Source organism: Condylura cristata, unplaced genomic scaffold, assembly GCF_000260355.1.
Source record: "Condylura cristata isolate star-nosed mole 26May11 unplaced genomic scaffold, ConCri1.0 scaffold00011, whole genome shotgun sequence".
Classification (NCBI taxonomy): Eukaryota; Metazoa; Chordata; class Mammalia; order Eulipotyphla; family Talpidae; genus Condylura; species Condylura cristata.
In genome coordinates this window covers 13752450-13763587 of record NW_004567112.1, presented here as the reverse complement: position 1 = coordinate 13763587, position 11138 = coordinate 13752450, and the positions used below count along the sequence as shown (strand labels likewise).

General features: G+C 38.4%; 1 protein-coding gene across 1 annotated transcript in view; it reads right to left on the bottom strand.

Annotated features, from left to right (window-relative positions):
- SORCS1 (sortilin-related VPS10 domain containing receptor 1) overlaps positions 1 to 11138 on the bottom strand; it is a 456202-nt gene that overhangs the window by 167139 nt on the left and 277925 nt on the right. The gene's annotated exons all lie outside the window — the stretch shown is intronic.

The window sequence follows — 11138 nt, the reverse complement described above, 5'->3', positions numbered from 1 at the left end:
TTTTTATCCAACTTTATGAAGATATACAGAAGAGCTAGGTTCACCAGGAAAGATCATATATGGCTTATATTCCTTGGAAGATGGTTCAAAAAAGGATGTTTACAGAAAATGCCTTCTTATATCTCTTAGAGCCACTGGAGACAGTCCACTCCTGAGTCAACTTTGGACATCTCAAGCTAACATAGACTCTTTCACCGAGACTTTGCTTTTATTACTGTGGATGGCATTGGGCATCCTCAAAGGAAATATTTGCCCATGTTTACAGGTTTGTTTGCACAAGCAATGTCATGGTCAAATTCTACACCTGATCGTAGTTAGGTTGGTGTGGATTTGTGCACTTCTTCAGGAAAGAGAAAGTGGATGTTTAGAGAAGATGAATCAAACCATAAGGAGGGACACCATGACAAGATGCATACTACAATCACAGTAAAGATGACTGGACTCTAAAGATGCATCTGAGGGTCACCTCTATCATCTATTACACGTACAGCCTTGAAGCCCTCACAGTTCACTTAATCCTTTTTAGCCTCAGTTTCTTCACTAAGGATAGTGTTACTGTGGAAAAAAAAAGAATGTTTATTGAGCATTTGTTAGTACCAGGCACTTCATTAAACCTTGAAAACAGATGGCAGATATTAAGCTCTTAAAAAAATACACTTAGTGGGCCCTCCCTGGTGGCCCAGCGAGTTAAAGTGCAGCACTAAGAAGCTAAAGCCACTTCAGCATGAGTTTGATCCCCGCCCTGGAGGTGACCACATGGCGAGGCAGACCTCTCCTGACCCATCCGCTGCTCCCCTCAGCTGTGTAGTTCGTCAGTCAGCCTGTTCTGCTCCCCTCTCTGTCTCTGGTGAATCCTCTCACCAACCCTGCACCTCTGACCTGTACCCCAGTTCTGTATGCATAAGTACACTTAACTATATATTAAAAGACCACTTACGAGGTGTGAGGAAATGAGGTGACTTCTTCAAGGTCACATAGCTAGTCAGTGGTAATAGATATCTATGTCATGCACTGCATCAGTTTATGTGAAGATCAAATAAGATCATCTGTGTAAAACAATGTGAAGTTCTATGCAGACATTACTGCTATTACTTCCCAAAGACTGGTGAATTGATAACTGCAGGTTCTGATGGAATGTGATAGTTATATTCTAAACAATAAAAAGATAGATAAAACATTTATTACAAATATCTCATAAAATACTGCCTAGATGGGAGAATTGTGTGTGCAGGTGGGTTGGGGGTTATGGGAGGTGAAGAAACATGGAACTAGGAGATAGATAATGAAGATTCTCTATAAAAAGATGATTGGTAAGCTATTCTTGAAGATATAAAGAGGTTTTTCTTTGTTGGCTTTAACTATAAATCTTTTGAATCAAAATACCCAGCCTGGTTCATACTCTGATTTTTTCACAATGGCCCTGGTCTCTCCTCTTTATCCTGCTGGCACCATTGCTTCAGGAGACTGTTTATGTAATATCATAGGAATTGGCTAAAATGACAGATATGGGGGCAAATAGTGCTGACCTAAGGATAATTCTGGTGAGAAAATAAACATTTCTCCACAAGCTAATTCTCAAAAATTGTATACTAACACCAGTATGAATCATTCTAAAATAACTATTTACCCAATAATATATGATATTATGTTCAATTAGCATCCAGAAAAATGAAATCCTTTTGCAAAAAAAAAAATTCCTATTATCATACTAAAGGGATAAAAGGGAATATAGGATATTCATCAATGCCTTTTAATATGATTTTAAAACATGATCTTTTAGCAGCAAAGATTGAAATATAAATTCAAGAGACATTTTTATTATTGCAGTCACCATGGAAACTGATTAAATACCTTGAGAATATTTGAGCCACCTTAAAAATCCCAGCATTATCCCATAGGTTCCACTAAAACTCAATCAGAACACACTTCCATGGTCATAACAAGTCACAGAGTAACTTCTCTCCTAAATCCCCAAAGATCTATAAATGCCAAAAGGTTACATCATTTTAAAATGTTAGCTGCTATCAGAAGGTTCAGCCTTGCTGGGAGAAACGGACATTCATCTTCTTTGCTCATGGGAAACTTTACAGGAAATGATGTTCATTTAATGATAAGAAATCTCTTTATTCCACCAGAAGTGATAAAGGAGAGGAGATGGGGAGAAAGAAAGAGAAAGAGAGGTTATTAGTATATTTCAACTTTGATTTAAGTGAGGGGCACAGCAGATTTGGTAAAATCACTGAGTTGTTCCTCTCATTGTAGAGTTTGAATAAATGTCAAGTTGAAAGTCGGAAGAATGGAAAGAAGAACCCTAAAGCATAAATCTATTCTAAAAGTTAGTGAACAGGAAGTACCTGCATCCTTCATCCCTTGCTCTACTCACATCATCACCCTGACAAGTATGCTTTAGTTATACTTACATGAAATGGTCTATGGCCACGGTGTACTGGGGAAGATTAATGAAGTCTCAGCCACATGAGATCTTGCTAATGTATTTGGCTATTAAAGCTTTCCTGAAAAGACTATGGAGACCACCAGGGTTTTTTCACGAACAGGATTTGCAGATTAGTGAAGTGAGAGTCGCCTCTGTGGTTCCACTGCAGTGCTCTCCGGAAGATGGGGCTGGAGGGGATCATCCAGGAAGAAGTGCCTCCTGTTAACAAGATCTATTTCATGCAATTTTTTTCCTTCCTCCTTCAATTATTTAATGACAGACATTGATCATCTCAAGTTGTTTTTGAGAGGCAGAAAAGAGTGAATGTGCTTAATCAACATGCCCTGGAACATAATTATACGATCTGCAGTTTTCCTGTCTCCTTTTTTTTTTCTTATCCTTTCGTCAGTGCAGGCAATATAATAATAATACAGTATTTTTAGAAGATCTTTTTTTCCAGGACTGCATTTTCAAGGTAGTTTTAAATCTTGGTCCATTCCATTTAAAATGTCAAGTATTGGCCCTCCCTGGTGGTGCAAAGGGTTAGGGCAGAGCACTACAAGCTAGCTGTAGCCGCTTCAGTGCAAGTTTGATCCCGGGCCCCAGAGGAGATCCACATGGCGTGACAGACCTCTCCTGACACGCCTGCTGCTCCCCTCAACAGTGTACTTCCTCGATCAGCCTGTTCTGCTCCCCTCTCTGTCTCTGGTGAATCCTCTCACTGTTCCTGCACCTCTGGCTTGTACCCCAATTCTGTATACATAAATAAATAAATCTCTAAAAAAAATTCAAATAGTGTGGAATGCATACATTGGTGCACTATTGTAAGAGAAAAGGCTTTGTGTTTCGTATATTTATTGTGTGTCCAGTGGCCTCAGAACAGTGGTTTAAGACATTTGTTATGCTTATGGTGTTGGGTCAGGAATTCTGGAAGGGTTCACCCAAGCAGTTGCTATCAGATCCGCATGAATGCAACTATGATGCTGAAAATAGAGGTTCCACTTCCAACATGGCCTCTTCACCCATGCACTTCACGATAGGTTCTCTCCTTATCACCACTTGGCAGGCCACCCTCCAGGTCTTCTCCATGTGGCTCAAAATTTAAATGTCATCAAGTTTCCTAGTAGCTGAATCTCTTAATTGGTGATTGGCTTCTTCTCGTGTGAGTGTTCCAAGACTAAGCACTTCAAGTACTTCAGTGAGACTGCAAAGCTTCTTCTGATCTGCCTTCAGTAGTCCCAGGATATCTATTTTGCCACACTGCACTGATCAAATAAGTCAGTGAGTCTGGACTATATTTAAAAGTAAAAGGAGAACAGTTTCCAAATCAAGGATGGGAAAGAGATGTACACAAACACCACAGAGATGGTGAGAATTGATGGCAATCATTTGGAGCTCTATAGCCACAGCTATTTTCTGTATAAGTTACCACTTATAACAACTTATAATAAAAAAAAAATAAGGACAGGATAAAAAGTGACAGCCATGCTGAAAAATCATGATCATAACCTATCTGGGATATAGACAATATGAGGTTGTCAGATTGTTCATTGGATTTTGGCTGTGAAACTTTTGAAGGCTTTAAATTCCTAATCCAGTATCAATTCAAGGTTAATACTTATTGAAGGCCAAATAAATTTTATTGTTAATCAGTCTCAGATACATCAAAGGAATCGAGTTTAAGAAATTCCAATCTTTAGATCTTCAGATTTAACAGACCTTTTAAATGCACGTTAATGTGTGCATAACTAATTCTAATACGAGAGTCCATAGTTAGGAATTATAAATTCTATTATTGAATTAAAAGATTTTATATCATAAAAAAATGAGTCTCCTAAGAGTAAAATTGTTCATACCCCTTTATATTTATAATGAGAGCTCCAGTAGCAATGACAACATTACCCAGCAGCTGAAACCTGGATCTGTACTGTTCGCTTGCATTTTGAATAAACCAACTGACATTTTGGTAGACTTAGACCAACAAAACAATAAAAGGCCATTTCGGCCTAAGGTTGAATTCAGTTTAATGGTAAATGTGTCCCAGGAATATATAGAAAATTCAATTTTTACCATGTGCAGGTTCATATAAAACCAACCAAAATTGTTATTTCATGTTTTTTTATTTTATATGCCTCCTCCTGCTGGTAACTCAATTCCTACTTTTTCTATGCCAACTCTATAAAACACTCATCTGTTCCAAGTTACTACCAACAGGGAACACACGCTTTAAAAAAATAATCACAAAAACCAGCTCTCTTGAATTGGTAGTTCTCAGCACCATGTTAAAGCATCTTGGGTCCAAAAGAGAAAAAAAAAAATCTCCTTAGAATCTTTGTAAACAACTTGCTCTTTGATGTATCTTGTCAACATGATTGCCCAAAGTTAGCATTCTGTCACTCATCCAACGATGGAGGTGCCTTTCTGTTTGGGGACTGTACAAAAGCATTTTCAGGCTGAAATTCATATTCATGATGAGCTCAATATGCCCATAAAGACACTATCATTCATAGAGTTGGCTGATCTTGATTTAGGATTTGCTTTGACTATATGACAGTTCTCAGTCAGTTTGCCTTTCTCTAAATGAATCACAGATAGAGTGAACATATGTCAGATTCTGTGCCAGCAGCCCTGGCTTATTCCTATTGTACCAACATAAAGATTATTACTGATACTCACAAATGTATGATTTGGACAATAAATTATATGGTCACTCTCATGATAGGAAGGTTTCTTTACCTGGGACCCTCAGAGAATTTCTCTCAAAAGTACATTTTTCAGATAAATGAGAATATTTAAAAAAGCAGAGGCCATATTTAATAAAAGAAAGGTCCTCAACTTCCTAGACAGACGTAGGTGATCCTTGACTGAATAAACCAACTACCTTTCATGATGCCCTGAAACCAAAGTGGTAAATAGATTACCTAGTTAATTCATCCTATGTATAGCAATGTCTTCTGAAACTACCATAGTGTGCTGCATTCACCCCATAATAGGAAATAGTTTTCTGAATCAATCACTCCCCCTGCCTCACATCCATTCCCTAACTCGTTCTGGTCAGAAAGGCTCCTACTAATATGATCAAATTACATAATAATCTTCTACATCATTCCCCCAAAGATATATGTTTACTAAATTAAGAACACATTTTCAAAGCAAACCATGCCCTAAAGCCAATTTATATTTTTCTAGAAACCTTATCAGATATCTCGGCCACCAATGGTATCCTTTCCTGTCAAACAGAAAGAAGTTAGTTCTTAGACATTCTAGATTTTCACTAGCCTACCAGCTGGAGGATTTTCCTCTTTTTTTCCCTTACAACGCAACCAATCACAATCTCTTCCTCTGAAGACCACACTCTGCTTTGGGCTGCAGCTTCATCTTCCCACTGAGAAGCCCTAAACCTGGGCCCTCCTCAGTTCACAAAGAACAGTACCGGACCTGGTTCCTTCAGTTCAGAATAGGATGAGGAAAAATAACATACTGAGCAACAGGAGTACAGGTAGTTGTGCTACTTGGCAGGTGTCTAGCTTGTGCTAAAAAATGAGTGTCTGTGCCAATGCTAAAATAATTTTGCTTATTTAAAATTATTAATCATGGGCTTCCTGGTGACCTAGAGGTTAAGTCTCACCGACATTATAGATCCCACCTGAGTTTGATTCCCGGCCAGGGAACTGACCCACAGGGCACAGCAGACCTCGCCTGTCTCGCCCTCTTAGCAAGATCCCTCCTGGTACTCCCCTTAGTGTATTTCAGCACCTGTTTATTTCACCATCTGTTCTGCTCCCCACTCTGTCTCTGGTGAGTCCTCTCACCCCTGTATCTCTGGTCTACTCCCCAGTTCTTCTGCACAAAATTAAATGAAATTAAAAACATAAAATAAAATTATTAATCTTGTTTGCTTTATTTATTTATTTATTTATTTATTTGTTTGTTTGTTTATTTATTTATTTATTTATTTATTTATTTATTTATTTTAGTTATTTTAACTATATGAGCAGAAGTGAACATGTACTCACTGAAGAAACTTTTGAAGAGGCTCCCAAAAGTACTTAGAAGAAGTAAAAAATCAAACTATGCAAAGATAATTACGACTTGCAACTTGAAGTTCTTTCCCAATCTTTCTTTCTATGCATCTCTGGGCACACAGGCATATCACAAATGTCTGGGGAACTTGGGGGCTTTACACATTGAGAGAGCATCTACCTGATACTGTCGGCTTTATAACCTCCCCCTTCCCATTTAAAACCTAAACTGCAAAAACTTTTCAGGCTATTAAATAATCTTCTGTGTTGTTACTTTTTTATTGGCAACCATAGAATTTGATTGTAGGGATATGCCACTATGAAATTAATCCCTTATTAGTTTCCAAATTACACTAATATAATCTTGTGACCTAATATAATAGGTTAGAACTTCTGTATGTCAATTATTATTTCTTCATTTCCTAGACGTAGAATTTATGGATCAAATATATGAATTTTTTAAATCCTTTGATAATATTACTGAATGCAATTGCTAGTTCTCAGGATTTTTTCTTCTCTCCCTTAATATTTTTCTATGATGACTGGGGAAAAAGATAAATTTTAATATCAACACACTTTCCTCGCAATAATGCATTCTCTGTTCCCTCTTCCTCTCAACCTTTCTTTGGTCATTTGGGTTCAGTCATTTGAATATTCTCATTTGGTAGGTTGTCAGATCGTATGCTTTTCTCCATTTTAAATTATGATTCTCTTTTTCTCAGTGACTTATATAAATTGCCATTTCTATTTTGTGGTCTATTTATAACAATCTATTGATGTGCATTTTCTATCTTCATCTAAGTTTCTCTGTAAAAGCAATAAACTTCCACACTGTGCATATTATACACACCTAGGTGACCCTGGGTGACAATTTAAAGTTTGGAGATAGTTATGGAATTGGAAACTCTAAACTGTACAACACTTGGTAATTATGTTCCCTAAATAAAGGCGATGCTGAAAAAAAAAAGTTTCTCCATTTTTGCCATTAATTCATAGACAAAACTTTTTTGTCAGCAACTTATCATAAATAATAAAATGACGAAAAATAGTTCACTACACAAAAGTATTCAAACTTATTAAGCTATTTCAGAAGACTTTATACATAGGACTATTTCATTAAACATTTACCAGCACTTTGCAAATATTAATTAAGATATTCCAACTGGAAATTGAAAGGAATCTCAAAGGAGTAAAATTAGGGAGGGAGGGGTTATTCTAGTTCTCCAAGACAATTTCAGAGCTGTTGTGGCATTTCTTTTTTTTTTTTCTTTCTTTCTTTTTTTTTTAAGATTTATTTATTTATTCATATAGAACTGGGGTACAGGCCAGAGATGTGGGGGGTGAGAGGAATCACTAGAGACAGAGTGGGGAGCAGAACAGGCAGATCGACGAAGTACACTGCTGAAGGGAGCAGCGGGCGGGTCAGGAGAGGTCTGCCGCGCCATGTGGATCTCCTCCAGGGCAGGCAGGAATAGAACTCATGAGGAAGTGGCTTAAGCTTCTTAGTGCAGTGCTTTAACCCGCTGCGCCACCAAGGAGGGCCCTGTTATGGCATTTCTAAGCTCACACTCAGGCTCCTGGTTTCCATGTCTGCATTCTGAGTATGTGATCACATAATAGGCAGGTCTGCTTAACCAGGAGCATGGACTTGAAGTGGAGATTAACAACCCATTTAAGGTTTTCGAAAACACAAGAGAAAACACAGAAAAGGCTATTGATAGTTCCTCCATATGACAGACATTAGATAAAATAGACTACCGTCAAATCAAAAGAGCTTCACTAGCTATGAAAAGAGGTCTTGCCTTTAAATTACAAGATAACCTATTTATTCTCAGCCACCAATACAGAATCAAGTTTTTTAAACAGGAAAAAGTCAAATAATAGCTCATTTAAATGGTAACTTGGGAGTTTAACATAGAAGTCAGATTGATGAGAAGTGTGTAAGAAACACACACAGACCACCTTAGACCAAACACCCAAAAATATTACTACCCTAAACCTGGGCATCACTACAAGGACCCCAATCCCCTGGGACACTTACATTGTCAGGGTGCAGGGAGAAATCCCCAACCCTCCATGTCTTTCTTGGCTTGTACAAGGAAATAAAACTTCACTTGATAATGTACACAGAGGAGTTGTAATGATCACAGAGGCTGTCCTTTGGCCAACTCCAAAGGAGGGGATACCTTGATATGGCAAAACCTTGCTTCTGGACCAGATTCTCAGACGAAAGCTTGTTTTAGAAGGGAATCTGCATTTTGTAAGTGGCAGTGATGGTTTCTCCAACAAACATGGCATTCTAGACATATTTAGGAAAAGTCTACTGCATCCTTTTGGGGAGATAGGTTCAAAAATACTTTATATTTATTACATATTTAAATATATTATGTATTTGGATGTATAGAGTATATAAGTTATAAATTCTGAAGAGGATTTTTTTGAGAAGCACACCACTTGGGGAATAATTTCTGAGTTGGCCACTGACACTGTCCCACCATCTAACAGGAGAGAATGAAGAAAACACATGTCTCCTTGATTTAGCACATGCCAATGTGAAGGAGCACATGTACCTATTCAATGCACCGAAAACTTCTCAAATCACCACATGTGGAACTACCACAAAAGAAACAAACTGATGGCTAAAAGGAATCACACCAGTGAGCAACTGTTTCCTCTCAAGTAGCACAATGGAATTTCAGAGGGCCTCCCTGGTGGTGCAGGGGTTAAAGTCTCAGTGCTATCAAGCTATTGCCAGCCACTGTGGCCTGAGTACCACCCCTGGCCATGGAGCTGACCCACATGGCACACAGACCTCTCCTGTCTTGCCCACTGTACTCTTCAGCAGTATATTTCAGTACAGCTGCTTGTTCTGCTCTCAGCTCTGTCTCTGATGAATCCTCTTAACCCCCACAACTCTGGCCTATATCCCAACTCTTGTGTGCAATAAAATAAATAGTAAAAGAAAAAGCAAAATCCCCTGTGGCCATAGGTGGACTCTGATAAGCACCAGGTCTGTTTGATGTAGGTAATGTTGGCCCACAGGCAACATTTTTTTTAAATATTTATTTATTTATTCATATAGAACTGGGGTACAGGCCAGAGATGCGGAGTGTGAGAGGATTCACCAGAGTCAGAGTGGGGAGCAGAACAGGCAGATCGACGAAGTACACTGCTGAGGGGAGCAGTGGGCGGGTCAGGAGAGGTCTGCCTCGCTATGTGGATCTCCTCCAGGGCAGGCGGGGATCGAACTCATGTGGAAGTGGCTTAAGTTTCTTAGTGCAGTGCTTTAACCCACTGTGCCACCAGGAAGGGCCCCCACAGGCAATATTTTATCAATGGACTTTACAGTCATGTTCAAATTTGCTTGGACCATATGGTCATTATCCATAGCACATCAGAGCTTCTGTCCTCTGTAGAGAGAGGTCAAGCTTCCCAGTTTTCCCCAAACCACATCATCTTCTGTTACCTTCTCAATACTACAAGCTGCTCTCAGTTGGTATTTGTCATACACACACACACACATATGTTTGTGTGTGTATAAATGTATGTATATGCATATGCACATATATGTGTGTGTGCATATGCATATATAAAGACAGTATAAGATCAAAGCTAGCATAGAAAATAAATTCTTTTCAAAATGGGGAAGTAAAGGATTGATGGAGATGGCAGAGAGCACATTAGACACTGGGAATATATTAGTGCTTTCCCCAGTGCATGTACACTCTCATTAATTTTTAATTTTTTCTTGAAAAAAGTGCCTGTGCCCAGACTCCTTGGTCACACCTACCTGTTCAAGACAATAGGTATTTGAATCATGCTTCATGTAGGAGCCAAGGACATAGATTTAGAATTCCCCAGTTCCGTTCAACACTAGTCAAGTGGGAAATCGCTTATGTCTGATCTTTTATTTTCATGGCTATGAAATGGGACTACAATTGCCCACTTCACAGCATAAATAGTTTTGATGATTAAGTGGAGCCAAAATAATACATACAGCATTTTCTAGGTGAGATTAAACATTCAATATTTATGTAAACTTGAAGAACATTCAACTACATAAAATTATTAGATTTGCATTACTAAGGAAGCTGAAAGAAACATTCTGAAGCAAAAGAGGAAGATGCCTGGTAACATTTTCACATCCTGGAAGGTAGAATTTAGTTTCATTCACGTAGCTTGTAGAGAACAGGAACTCCAAGAAACATACTTTGGAAACAACCTATTAGCTGTAGATTTGCAGACGCATAGAAGACACTGTGCAGCTGTCTCCTTACTATTACAACTGGCTGTAGACTCTCTGTGGCCTTAGATCAATCTCAGTACTTTCAGATTTATCTGTGGGTACAAGATAAAAACCAGTAAGACAGGCAACACAGAGGTAAAGGCACGGGATTTTGTTCCTGACTGCAGGCATGGAAAGAAACTCAGGCTCTGAGGGACCTTCTTGATTGGAAGCAGGGATGTCCACATTTCATCTCTTCTGAATCCTTAGAATGAAGTACTTAACTGTTATCTTTAGCATTTATAAGAATCAAGATGCTTGCTACATGTAGTCAAGCTGTCCAACATGATTAAGTTAAAAGTATGCTACCCAGGTTATAAAATCAACACACAAAAGTCAGAGGCTTTCTTATACACAAACAACCAAGCAGAAGAAACAGAGATAAAAAAAAAAAAAA